A 14,743-nucleotide genomic window follows, 5' to 3' on the forward strand; every position below is an offset into this window, starting at 1 on the left:
ACCTTATAAGTTTGTGTTTGTAGAAATCTGAATCTATGGATAGAAGTGTTATCTCTGTAAACATACCGTCAGTCTTCGATGGATCAAATTACTTATGGTGGAAAATTGGTATGCGTTCCTTTCTTCAAGCGCGTGATTTTCAATCATGCGTTTATGTTGTTAATGGCTACAATCCTCCAATGGTTACAATATACGGTGTCTCTATTGCAAAGGATATTAGTAGATATGAACCTAACGATATTCTCGCTGCAAAGAAAAATTTGGATGGTTTAAATGTTATCATTCATGCCATTACCCCAGATCTTCAACACCATGTGACTACGTTCACTCAGTCTAAAGATGCGTGGGATATCTTAGAGTATGTATTCTAAGGGAATACCTCTGAAAAGGAAGCTAGGCTTCAAAACCTAAATTCTGACTGGGAAAACCTTCGTATGGCTGATAAAGATTCATTTGATGAGTTTAATCACAATGTGTCTGAAATTGTTAATGCATCTTTTGCATTAGGTAATACTATTCCTGAAAAGAACATTGTGATGAAAATTCTCAGATCGTTTCCATCCAAATACGATTGTAAGAAACATGCCATTGTTGAAGGAAACAACCTTAACACTCTTTGAAGAAATACACTTGTTGGAAAGCTAAAGATTTTTGATTTTGAACTGAGTAGAAGAGAAAAATTTCACATGTCTTGTAATCCTGTTATTACATCTGAAGTAAAGTCTCGTTGTCCTGAATTGATTGATACAAAGGATGAAAATTTCTTTAATTCAACCCTTTCATTGTTTGTACAACAGTTAAAGAAAACTCTGACTCAGAGAAAAAGAAAGTCTCAAAAGAATTTGTCTCCAATCAATGAAAAGGATTGAAAAGTTCACAAAAACTATGATAATGGAACTTGTTCCATGTGCTCTAGTTATTTAAATAAGGAGGTTAGTGAGTTAACCAAAGCATGGATGACAAATCTTGACTACTGTCCTAAGGAAGAATTCCGTGAATGTTCTCTCACTTACTTTGATGATTGTCACACTTGTCTCTCGAACAACTCTGATTGTTCCATGATAAACAATCTACCTTCCCCAGAAAACAAAATTGATCTTTTACCCAAAGATTTGTACTCAATCAAGAGTATGTTTCAACTGGATAAGGAAGCATGAATTTAAAGGATTCAAAATCTGGAAAATCAACTGAAAAAATTAAGACAAGAGAAAGCGACATCTCACAATCGTGATTTCAAGAAGAAGAATCGATCAACTTCGATAAACTCTCTTAATCTAAATCAGCAGATTACTCCTGAAATCATGTATGACTCCAATCTCTCTTGTAATGAGGAAGACATTAAACACAATGACACAACAAATCAACCGTGTCCCTTATATAAAAACCAGGATCACCAAGAGTTGGTGTGCACAAAGGTTCTTAAAAAATCTCCTTCAAATAATTCATGTTATCAAAAGGAGAAAAGAAAATCTCATAAGAAATCTACATCACTTTCGAAAGAGATTGTCAGAACCATTCATAGTTTACGAAAATCGATAAATAGGGCTTTCAGTCTACTGCAAGAAAGGAAGACGCATAATCGGGATCGTCTCCCTATAAAAATATATCAGGAACAAGGAATAACAAAATCGTCCTCTTCTCATAAGAATCCACCCGACCCATTATTGGATGGGAGAAATTACAATCTGTAATAGGTTCTGAGATTGTTCTTGTTTTACCTTGGATAAGGACTATAATCTTCAAGAAGGGTGTGAATATATTTATGTTATTTTGTCTTGTATCTATTCTTTTCTGCTTTTTCTAGAACTGTAATGTCTGAAGTCAAGAACCGTTTCTGTGCTTAAATGGTTTTCCTCCTTTTTGATTATCCCAAATTCTGTCAGGTTTTTTGTCAAAGGTCTTTTTAGTAATTTGGTTTTTATCATCTTCATTATAAGAACAAAAGATTTCCTCTTATAGGCAAGCATTTCATTTTATCCATCATGTCATCATCAAGTCTTTCCAATAAATAAGATGATCTCTGGACTGTTCTTTTTTCCTCTAAGAAATTTCGTTTTGGTTCCTCCGATAATGAGATGTGTCAAGACAAACGTGATTCCTCTTCTGATGAGAATCCCACTGTCTCTCATTTTGAAAAACTCTCATTAACTATGAATCTTTTCTTAGAACAAGTATGTGCTTTGAAGAGTGAACTCAAATCTTCAACCAAAAGACTTGAGGACAAGGTGGATAATCTCAAATACAAGTTTGATCTAATCGAAGACGAGCTTGATGATTATAGGTAATATGAGAAAAGTCTTCAAAGTAAGTGAAATGATTTTTTTTTTGTTACTTGCTTAGATAATTTCTAGGAAAATTCTTATGAGAATTTATTCTTGTGTTTTAAGAAGGATAACCAGGGTTTGGAATAACAATTATTGTGAGTACACATAGCTATCGCCAATGATTTTCATCTTGCAATGTTTTTAGATTTATTTATTTAAATTCTAAAGTCTATTTGGAAGATGATTTTGCAGTATTAATTTTTATTGGTTTTATATATTGCAAAAATAATTTTATGGGATATGTGTGTTTATGTCCGTGAACTATGGTTGTCCCATATATGTCAAAAGTTGAGTCTATTATATGTCATTATGCAAACATTGATGGAAATTAAAATGAGCTTTTGATAACAAAGATTAGGTCTATGACATCATTATGCAAATTATTGTTGAGCATTTCCGATTAAAATAATCATAGGTTCTCTTGTGGTTAATTTAATTAAGTTTTCTGGATACAAATTCATGTTTCATGTAATTTGTTAATGTCCAAAGAAATCCTTTTTTTCATGTAAAAGTAAGGTTCCTCTTGTTGTTTTTCCGGGAATGACATTTTATGGGGGAGAGTTGCGGCTGTGGAATATTGTAGGAGTTATCTTGTATCTTTGTGAACTCCTTGATGAATAAGTTTCGACTATGTGAAATCATCGTTCTATGAGAATTTCGTTATGATCCCGTTAGTTTTCGTACCTTTGCCGATTTTTATTAACAAAAAGGGGGAGAATTGTTGTGTAGTTCATATTACAAATACATATGGTTTACGAATCATTATGTAAGGGGGAGAGGTTTTCATTGTGAGATGAAGTATTGACTAAGAGGGAGTGATACATATCGCTATAGTATTCTTGTCAAAGTTGTGATACAATTAGACTTTGATGCTGTATAATAATACTATGGCACTGTATAACAATATGAAAACATCTTGTTTTTATATATTGTTATAGCTACGGATCTTCCACAACTATGATGTTGAGTTGAACACGTTCAGTATCACCGAAGTACTTGGAAGTGACGAAAATTTCGAGTAATGTTGAAGAACCAAGGAAATCAAGCATTTGGATGAGAAGCTACAAAGTTTATTCATTTTGTAATCCATATGTATGGATAGTTTTTCACTAAAATTGACAAAGGGGGAGATTGTTAGAGCACTGATCGGTCGAACTCGCAAGTGTTGTTATCTCAAGCTTGTTTGCCAAGTTTAGTTGTCAAAACTATAAGTCTTGATTTCTATTCTACTTATAGCTAAGTCTCGGATTAGGATAAAATGTGTAGTTGAGATTTAGACTTCACGACGTTCATCGATTGAAGACGAATAAGTACTAAGGTGAGATTGTGGAACTTCATCAACAAAAGGTATGTGGAGACTTGAACTCATCTATCACTCAAAAGTCTATCTACTCTGTCTCATATTTGAGACAAAATTCGTATAGCTATATAGACTTCGGTTATTCACATTTGATACTTCGAGCTTCGTTTAACTCGGTTACATATTTCTCGAAATATGTGTTGGTAAGCTTTCGCTTTAACCAAGTTCATCTTATATTCTTGACAAAAGTCAAAAGATGATCATGTTAAAATCTCTTAGTAACATATTATATGATTTGTGTGAGACAGTCATTTGATGTAGACTCGGAATGTTTCGTATTGATCATTCGATCACTTGAAAATTGCTTTGAAGCTAATAGTTTGTGTGAGACAGCTATTGTCGTCTTCTAAGAATGCGTACTTGTATGATAACTGTTGAAATGGAAGTTTAGAGAAATTAACCATTTATTGGATATAACATAATATACGTTCTTGTATGCTAACCGTTGAAAGTTATTCCAAGTCTGGGAACCATAGTATGCATACCCGTATGCGTACTGGTTTGATAGTTGAAGTTCGGGAACTTAGTACGCATACACGTATGCATCGGTGTAACATTTAAAGTCCGGGAACTCAACTGAGTTTGGTTGTACGACAGTATGCGTACCCGTGCGCATACTGTCGAATCCAGACCAAGTCTGACTACTTAGGTATGCATACCCGTTTGCATACTTGAGTGGGTTATGATCTAAAATCGGTTTGTTCATGAACTAATACATTTATAAAATAAGGAATGCAATCTTTTGCTAACCGTGTCTATAATGTTCATGAATTGATTCGAGTGAATCAAAATCGATTTGCTTCAATTGTATCTTGTGTACTTCTATGAGTATAAACAATTGAACAACTCTATAACTAGTTTCATTTGAGTCATTTGAACTAGTTGTGTTAAGATGAACAAGGTTGATATGAAAGTGTTCATATGCATAACTTCGGTTAACTATTGTTGAGCCAACCAAGTGTACACGTTTAGGTACGGTTACCCATATCTAAATGAAGTCACTTTTCATTTGTGTGTAACAAGCTAAGTTCGATCTAACTGTTGAAAGATATTAGCTTGACTCTAATCAGGTTTTCATCTAACGGTGAATATTGAATGCTTTCTTACCAAGGTAATATTGATTGCAAACCCTGATTTGAAGACTATATAAGGGAGAACTCTATCAACTGGGAAACCTAATCCCCACACCTCCTGTGTGATGCTAGTTGCGACTAGATTCGATTCTCCTTTAACCTAGGTTTTTCCTAAAACCATTATAGATTAACGATTTAAAGACTTCATTGGGATTGTGAATCCAGACCCAACTATTTTCTCAGTAGTTGTGTGTTCTGATATTCCTTTGTTATATTGTATTGAGTACTATCTTCTCTAAGATTTGCTCGACACTTAATCTCCGATAGGATAGATAAAAATTTGTCACAAACATCTTCGTCTCATCGTTTGTGATTCCACAATATCTTTTTTTGCTACCATACGATTAAGATTATTATGAGGTGATTGATATTACTAGAATGTTCTTCGGAAATATAAGTCCGGTGTATTAATTGGTTCCTATTCACCTTGATTTATTAAAATACGGAACAAAACTTAGAGGTATTTCTGTGGGAGACAGATTTATCTATTCAATAGATTTTTCTGTGTGATACTGATTTGTTTATCAAGTCTTCGACTTTGATTCGTAGAAACTCTTAGTTGTGGGTGAGATCAGCTAAGGGAATCAAGTGCGTAAAGTCCTGCTGGGATTCAGAGGCGTAAGGAACACGACTGTACCTTGATCAGTGTGAGATTGGTTAGGGCTCAACTATATTCCAGTCCGAAGTTAACTTGCATTAGGTTAGTGTCTGTAGCGGCTTAATACAATGTGTTGTCTAAATCTGGACTAGGTTCATGGGTTTTTCTGCATTTGCGGTTTCCTCGTTAACAAAATTTCCGGTGTCTGTGTTATTTCTTTTCCTTATTATATATTCTATATAATTGAAATATCACAGGTCGTGCGTAGTTCAATCAATTAGATAATCCAACCTTTGGTTGTTTATATAAATTGATTGACACTTGAACATTGTTCTTCTGTACCGTTCAAGTTGTTTCTCTTAATAATCAGTCTCACAGATTCTATCTTTTGATTTGCTGACATTGAGAAACAGAGATACAACTCTTGGATATATTTCCCTTGATTGAGTCTGACTGTCTAGTTGATTCTCTTGGAAATTATATTGGAGTTTTTCCGTACATGTTGCCTAAATGAAATATTGGGTGTGGTGTTAGACCCCCATTTTTTCAAGTTCTATTCCCTAAGTGATAACATCTTGGAAGTCACTGCAAGGACTAAAGTGTCCAGCGAGAAGACAAAGGAAAAGATCATGTAAAATGTACAATATTAAGTCCCCTACTTGGAACATTTGGATTTTACCACTTTATCATATGCCCTAAAAGATTATTGTGGATGATGCCCAATATACTACATAAGAGTTGGATGTATGACTAGGTTTTATTATCTACTTGGAGGTGCTTGGAAGATGGAGCAAGACCTCTGTAGTGATCGTTGGGTCTTCATATCGAGCCAATGATACCCTAGACGTTGGATACATATGTAACGATTCATGTTAATTAATCACTTGAACACATATGTCTTTGTAGACATGACCAAGTAGTGCTTCTGCCTGCTAGGTATCTTGGCAATGCCGCATCTGGATCTTTGTAGTAAAGTATATATCGAGGTTGGTCTTTATTTTAGAAGGTGATCAATCAAGCTCATTAATGTTTGACAAAAAAATCGGTTTGGATTAACCTTGTTGATAATAAAGTTCCCTGGAAATCCGTTACAGGTATGTATTCCTGTAGGAGGAGTAGTATCTTGACCTTGAAAATATTCTATGACCATGTCATATCTTTTCCTTCGAGTCTCGCTCACAAGGCTTACGCTCGGGTCGTCCTCATGAGGCTTAGTCACCAGCTGAGATATACTTCCTGTAAAGGTAGAGTGGATTCACATCATTATTTTCGGTCATAATCTTGTAAGAACCTCTCCAAGATTTTATTTCTTCCTTTATCTTGTAGAGGAGGATAAGACAGATCAAATAAAAAAACAAGGTCAATCTGATGAATAACGAAGAAGTTATGAAGTAAATAATGAAACAACTTCCCTCCTGGTAATGACTATGTCTGTAATTTAGGGTTTTGAGTATGAGTTTTGAGAGATTGAGCTCGATGCAATCTTCGCCTAAAAAAATAAATTCGTCGTTAGAAGACTGCATTAGTCACAAAAGAGTAGGATCATGTAATACCCTAATTCGGAAGGTAGGTTTCAACAAGTGGAATATAAGTAACAGTTTGAACTATTACAAACACCAGGGACCTTTCATCATAATTCACTCCAGAGTTGGTGAAAATTTACGTAGTTAAACATGCTTGGGAAGGAGTAATCCAGAAAGGGGTGACTTCCTGAGAAGCTGCTCCTGGATACCTCACAGGTCCCATTAAAAACCCCACACTTCTAGATGACCGCAGTGGCTAAGTGGAGACAATATCAGTGGGAGGTCTGTCATTAAAGATGGTATCATAGCCGTCACCGGGTCACCTGTCAAGGGTAAAAGAGTACTCTAGACCTGTTATGTTAGGTAATAGTGTCATGAGTGGCAGGGAACATCTAAGATATGGGTTATATATTCCGGATTCGAGGATAACTCCAATTTAAGGTGATGGTATTGTAATACCCCGATTCGGCAGGTTGGTTTCGCCGATTGGAAAATAATAAACAGTTTGTCTTTTACAAAGATAGATGAATTTTCGTCACAATTGGATCTTGAGTTAGAAAAAGCTCTGCAGTTAGGCATGATTGGGTGGGAGTCATCATGTGATGGGTGGCCTCTGGATGACCGACGTTGTGTCTGTTAAAAACCCCACACTTCCGGATGACTGCAATTGATTAGTGAGACCAATATCACTGGAGAGCCGGGTCACTATAAATCAAAAGTGGTATTGGGAAGGAAAACATACAAAAGAAGGGGATCATAGTAAATCTTGGTTGCAAAAGAATAATATGTGAGATGTGTTTATAACAAGGTCGATAAGTGACTTATTTATCTTAATTCGGTCAGATTAGGATGGAGTTACACGAAAAACACTCCTTTTGTGATTAGAGGAATAGTTAAGGATGAGTTGAGATTATCCCTTGATTTTCTTAACCTTTTTAACTGATTGTTTTCTTTAACGACAAGAAATACAGTTGAGTATTTCCATACATACCTGACTACCAAACAAAAACCTAATTGATATCCTCATATTTGTGTGACTGTTTCATCCTTAGTGATGATGTGTTGTTAAGGTAGCAAACCCTCTGTAGCCAATATTGACTGCATTAGAGGAATATTTCCTGATTTATGCGTTATGACTAGGCTGAGTCAGGTGGAGAAGACGATATTATTTGAGGATCGAGTGTGAGACATGAAAGGATATGAGGTTGAGCATCAACTTTGTGCGACCGTCCATGTATTCATTCTAGAGTCCCAACTCACCGGTGAGTCCCTTTTTATGAATTCGAGAGACTTCGGGCCAATACTTGAGGATTAAGCTTACGTCTGAGATTTTTAGTACGCCTGAATCTCATTTCTAGACAATATTGAGAAGAACTCTTTGGGATCAAGTCTCATGGAGTCATCTAGGACATGCTGTTGAGGCTCGGGTCTTGTAGAGTTAGCTGGGACAAGCTCATGAGACTGAGAGTAAGGCTTGTATATATGCCTGAGAATATCTCTTGGTTATATGAAACTAAGAAACACTTTTACCGGTGAATATCGCTTGGGTGTTACTAGGATCCAATCATGAATATGTTCATTTAATGAACATGCATGTCAATCACTAGGCTCGTAAGGATTGAGTCGTGCTCATTAGACCGGGGCGTGAGTCATGATTATTAGAGACCCAATTCTCTCTCAGTCTCATGGAATCATCCTTGAATTTATTATGAGAATAATGAGCAGACATGAGTAGTGTATCCAAACATCGATGTACTAGGAGTCGTGTCTATGAAGCTCTGATGCAGAGGGTTGAGTCCCTACATGGGGTCGTGACTCGTGTTGTGCCCAAAAGGCTAATGTTTGCAATTAAACTCAAACTAAATCTTAAAATAACCATTTTACCCTTGTCACAAAATTCATAAATCATAATTACATAATACAAAATTGGATTTTTCCAATACAATCATAAATATAAGAATTCTAATGTGGGAAAAAAAAAGCAGTTGACACATAAATTTGTCAACAAGGAATCCAAAATCTTGTAGAAAAACTATAAGGCCTTGTCCATTGTGAACACTCACTTAATGAAGTCGTTGTACCTCTGTTTATTATTCAACTTCAAACTAGATGTATTAATTAAGAATGAATATACCCTTCAAGTACCTCGTTTCAGCAGTGTTGTTTGAGCCTACAACTTCTTTGATACGCACATAAATTTTATAACCCATGTCCTTTATTATCTTAGGAGTTACTTCTGGTTTGTTGAGAAGACTATCGTTACCATGCTAAGCAGATAAAGTATCATATTTTATTGTCGAACACATACTCGTATCTACTATATTTCTTGTAACTTGCATTATATTGCTTTTGATTCTGTATTTTATCCCATGTTAGGTGAAATTATCCTAAAACAATATAAATGACTTTAAAAGTGTTTAAGAGGTGATGTAATACAAGTTTGGGTGCATTCAAGACTGAGCAACTGCTTGAAATCAATATTGTTGCTCGAAATCACTGTAAAATTTATTTAAATCCAGGATTCACTACTTTATCTTGTAGAAAACGAAGAAAACGATTTCAATGAGAAACATTTAATTCCGTTGGTAAAGGAATCAGCGATGAAAAATAGCCGAACACTAAAGCTCGATAGACGTATATAGAATAGGGCTTCATGCACGTGATGTTTGCGGCCAAACTTGCTATTTGGATGAGATTTCATCCCTAAGTTGGGTTTTTGGAAAATTTTATCATAAATAATTGTACACTGGCACTTATAGTACCTAGGTACTTTCAAACAGACGTTTTTCATCATACCTTTTGATTGACCAAACACTTCGGTACACAAGTAGCAATAAACTTGGAATAGATTATGTCTTTTTTTTTTTTTTGGAATAACCATGACACTTTCTTCTTATTTCACTTTTCTTTGTATATTTTGGGGGTTTTTTGTGAAACCCGTGAGTAGGTAACTTTCTTCTGTTGATGAGGGATTGTAGTTCGAAGTAATAACTATATGAATCAATATGGATGCATAATTTTGATATTCACTATCTCTTTTAAATATCGTCATGTATTATTGAATACTTGTTTGTTTAAGTTGGAAATTAAATGATCACGTAGCACATCATATTTATTAACGACCAGATGTTCCCATTCAATTACGTACAAAAGCTTGACCTAAGTAAAATATGTTTGGATTTGCGTCGGGTTTCTTAGTGTACTTCTATTCATGAATATCGAAAATCTCACTATCTTAAACTTGAGTTCCTCATGCGCCAAGTTATTTAGTAAGAAAGATTCAACTAGTGTCTCTTACATACTTGATAATATAATGAATTCTACTGGAGTGAGCCCCCGATGAGATGCCCATGGGTTATTGGTATCATAAAGATTAAACATTAACTCTAATTTATTGATGAACATGTGTAGTGATGGGAAGATGAAACCTTTGGCCAATATCTTTTCTTAGTGATTACAATCTCAAATTACTTTGCTTTTTTAACACTTTTTCCTCAGCTTTCATCAGAGTTGTAGAAAGTGTTTCCATGAATAAAATAAATAGATAGAGGATAGTGGATCCCCCTGCCAGTTCCCCAAGTAGGTTTAAAGAAATCACATGGGATCCCACTAAGAAAAATAACTAGATTTATGGTGGAAATACATTGCATTATCAAGTCGCACCACATACTGGAAAACACCATTGAGTTAACAAAACCAACAAGAAGTCATATTCCACTATGTCAAAAGCCTTGGACATATCAACAATTCATATCCAACTTTGCTCATCTTTCTCGTTTCTCATGCTATGAATAAATTCATGAGAAATTATAGTGAGAAATTAGTAGGGAGAGTTAACCTTGCTCAACAAATATTTCATTCTCTGGATCTTAGAAATCAGTTTACAGGTGGTGTGGAAGAGATATATAAGTCCGAAGTTCACATGAGAAGTAGCTATTGCACTTTCGAAATGATAGAGATAAATGTATATTTCATCTCTTTTAATATAAAACCAATATGGATTTTTTTAATCCATCTTGATGAGGTCAAGGCCTACGGTTTCTTAGTTATGCTGAAAGAACTTGAGAAGGACACTATTTGACTATTGTTTTCTAACATAGCAAACAAGGTCTTTTTTGATCTCCCTTATCTTAGGTATTGTAAGCAACTTAGTGTTATCATCACAAAAATAATTATAAATACTCAAAAACCATAATTTCTCCACTTCATATATTATTTCTCTATATTCTAAGAAAAATATTTGATTAAATTTATAATAAAAAGTAACAAACATAAAAATAAAACTTAAAAAAATAAAATAAGTCGTCCTCCATATGAAAATGATGAATTCCCCGGTAGTCCAGGTAAGACCTACTATTATCGAGAGGGGTTTGCATTTCCCCTGTTAATGGAGTAGGTTTTTGAGAAATTCTTTTTATAATATATTTGTTACATTTAATGAGGGAGATCCCCTCACACTCTTATTTTCATACTATCTAAAACTGTGAGAGACACGTTTCTAAGACTAAGCATAATGATGAAGGATTTTCCTTATCTATAACTTATTTGAAACTAAGCGAAATGGGTCCGGGCGCACCTCACTATGAGGGCATGTCATCGCTTAGCTAAACCACATGGAAGCTCAATTTTCCATGTAAAAGTGAAAAACTGATATTGAGTATCCATTTAAGTCAATGCGTTGACTTGACCCAAACAAATACTAAGTTCCCGTTTCTGGAGTATAAACATCCAGTAGACACGTGGATCAACCATCTCCTTCTTCACTTTTTTTTTCTTCTCTTAACCCTCTTAATCATTTTTTACCCCCTCTCGATTTTGACGGTGATTTTGTATGATTCGTTGGTGGAAATTTAAAGGGTTTGATCCATACTCAAACATGATTCTATTGCAATCTTCAATTTAGAATTTTATCCACAAAATCATCAAGATAAAAGATAAGTCATTCTAATGTTAGGGTTTGAAGTTAAATTATATTTTGATAGTCATGAAAATTTTGATGAACATTAATTAGGTATATTGTACGTAGGTTTCTATTTAGAACCCAACTCACATTTGAGTGATATAGGGAAAAAAAGTTTCTATTCAGAACCTAAATCACATTTGAGTGATTTGGGAAAAAAAAAATTAAGTTACTATTTATGGACATTTTTACCAAATTATTGGAAAAATATCCGTTGGGACCTGACTGTGGATAGAGCCGTTGAGAATGATGGATGGTTACGATCGGGTGTGAGAGGAGTGTAACAAATAAAAGATCAAACAAATGTTAGTTTCCGGATACTCAGTTTTCATGCAATATCAAACGGATACTTAGTATGCATTTAGACTAGAAATGGAGACTGAGTATCTGTAAAGTGAAAAACCCAACGAAAACTCATCCTCCATGAGCTTTCCCTTAGCTACAAGGTGTATCATATCTGATTAACTTTAAAGTTTAGCTAAGGAATTTCCCTAATTTAAGCGACACGGAAGACCATAGTAGTTCCGCTAAAACTAAGCAATAACGAAGCGAAATAATTCACGTTCTTGGCCTAATAAAACTTATATGGTGACAATTTTGGAGCTAATATTTTATCGATATGCTCGTCTCACAAAGATTTACATTCCCACAAGAGATGAGCAGATTCCGAAAAGTATAACTCCACCAACCAGTACTTTGAAAATTAACCGCCGAGATCAACAAAATTTCAATCATTAAAATTAAGATTGGTAGATGGTGAAATTTGGTATTTCAGTATATGTTCATTTTTGGTTGGTATATATAGCTTTGTAAGATAAACATGTCCCCAAAATATTAGGTTTAAATACGTTATGATTTAAGTTTTATTAGGAAAAATATCTCTCAAAAAATGAGATAGTGTGAAAGTAGAAATGTGAGTGTAAGTAAGTCTCCCTCAAATTTAATTACCTGACGAGATTGGGGTATAGGGGTATACCTAATGAGACAAAAGCTAGGTCATTTTTAAGTAAAAGAAGCCACACCTTAACCTTATATTTTCTAAATGGCTAATATGTCCTTGTTTAATTAACACTAAAAATTATGATTAGGTTAATTAATTGAGTTTAGATTAAAATTTTGAAATTATGAATTCAGTAGATTAAAGCTTTAACCCGTCATATGAGTTCGATTTCGATCAAAAAAATTTGTTTTTGAAAATGTGAAAGGTCGGCAAGGTCGACGTTTGAATAAGGTATCGGCTATGCTCCGCCGGCAAGGTAGACGTTTTAATAAAAATGCCGACCAATTACAGCCGGCATTGTCCGTGGATGAAGAAAATGCCGACCCTTTTTAGGCTGGAATGGTCTTTGAATGAAGATTACGCCGACTATCTTGGGCCAACAATTTTACGGTCGGGATGTAAATATTTCCTACAATGCCGGATATCATATGTTCGGCATGCACATAACTTTTAACACTGCCGGCTGACCTGTAGTCGGAATGCTTAGGATTTATAACCTTGCCGGCATGTACTTATACCGAACATAAAACAAAATATCGGAAGATGTAATTCACTTTATTCATGCAATTTTGGTTATTACATAAAACCTAACTCCTTGTCCACCCACAAAACCTACACCAAAACCATCAAGCTTCGTCGGAGGAATCCCATTCATCTACGGCCTCCATGAAGTCCGGTGCATACTCCGGGATTTTGTCAATCATGAAGTGATAGCTTGCACCGAAGGAGAATGCTTCCTCCTTTTCTTCCAAATAGCGCGCTTTCACGGCTTCATGCTAAAAAAACAAAACACAAAATTTCTTTGTTAGTGGTGTTTAGTAGGAAGATCAAACAACATGGATCACGTAGCAAAAACCATAAGAATACTTAAAAATTGTTCAATGGACAAGTTGAAGTGGGAAGCATTGAAAATCCGAGGTTGGGGAGCTAAAAAAGCAAGTATCGCATTTTCGATGACTTGGTGCCTATCATGGACTTGTTGGACACTTCTTCTATTAGGATTCCCAAAGTCTTGCCTAAATTTGTTGTGTACCTTAGCCCAAAAGGTAACGGCATCCACCCTTTCGGAGGACGCATGTATTACTCTAGTTTCCGCGTACCAAGCTTTGGTGATTGCCAAATCTTCATTTGAATCAAATGAAGCCATTTTTGTGTGTAGAGAGCTATTGGGTGAGTTAGATGGAGTGTATGATGATATGAGCCTTGAAGAGTATATGCAAATAGTTGTGTATTGTTTTGTAGAGAGAAGTAGTGTATTTATAGGATGGTGCCCAAATTTGGACGTTATAGTGTCCAAGTACAAGTCAATCAGTGCAATTGTACTTGCAAAATATTGAATTTTGAACCGGTCGGCGAGGTTTTTGTTTCCACAATAAGACGACTAACACTGGCTGGCAAGGTCGAAATTTGCTACCATGCCGACCTTATGACTTTTAGGCATTAGGAGTTGGTTTTCTTCTGAATAACCGTCGGACATGTATTTGGTTATTAGGGTGCCGGATATGGTATGGCCGGAAAGGCATGAAATTTATTACCATGCCGACCTTATGACTTTTAGGCATCAGGAGAACATTTTCTTCTGTGTATCCGCCGACAATGTATTTGGTTATTATCATGCTGACCATGATAAGGTCGGCAGGGTAGAAATTTTCTTCCCATGCCGACGTTATGACTTTTAGGCATCAGGAGTTCATGCAATTTTATATTTAACCGTCGAAATGGTATTTGATCACTAGAGTGCCGGCTTTTATGTGGTCGACGAGGAACATAATTTTAACCATGCCGACTTTATGATGATATTAGGCATCAAGAGAACGTATTTTCTGCAACACATAGCCGGCAGGA

This window comes from Papaver somniferum, chromosome 2 (assembly GCF_003573695.1).
Source record: "Papaver somniferum cultivar HN1 chromosome 2, ASM357369v1, whole genome shotgun sequence".
In the NCBI taxonomy this organism is placed as follows: domain Eukaryota; kingdom Viridiplantae; phylum Streptophyta; class Magnoliopsida; order Ranunculales; family Papaveraceae; genus Papaver; species Papaver somniferum.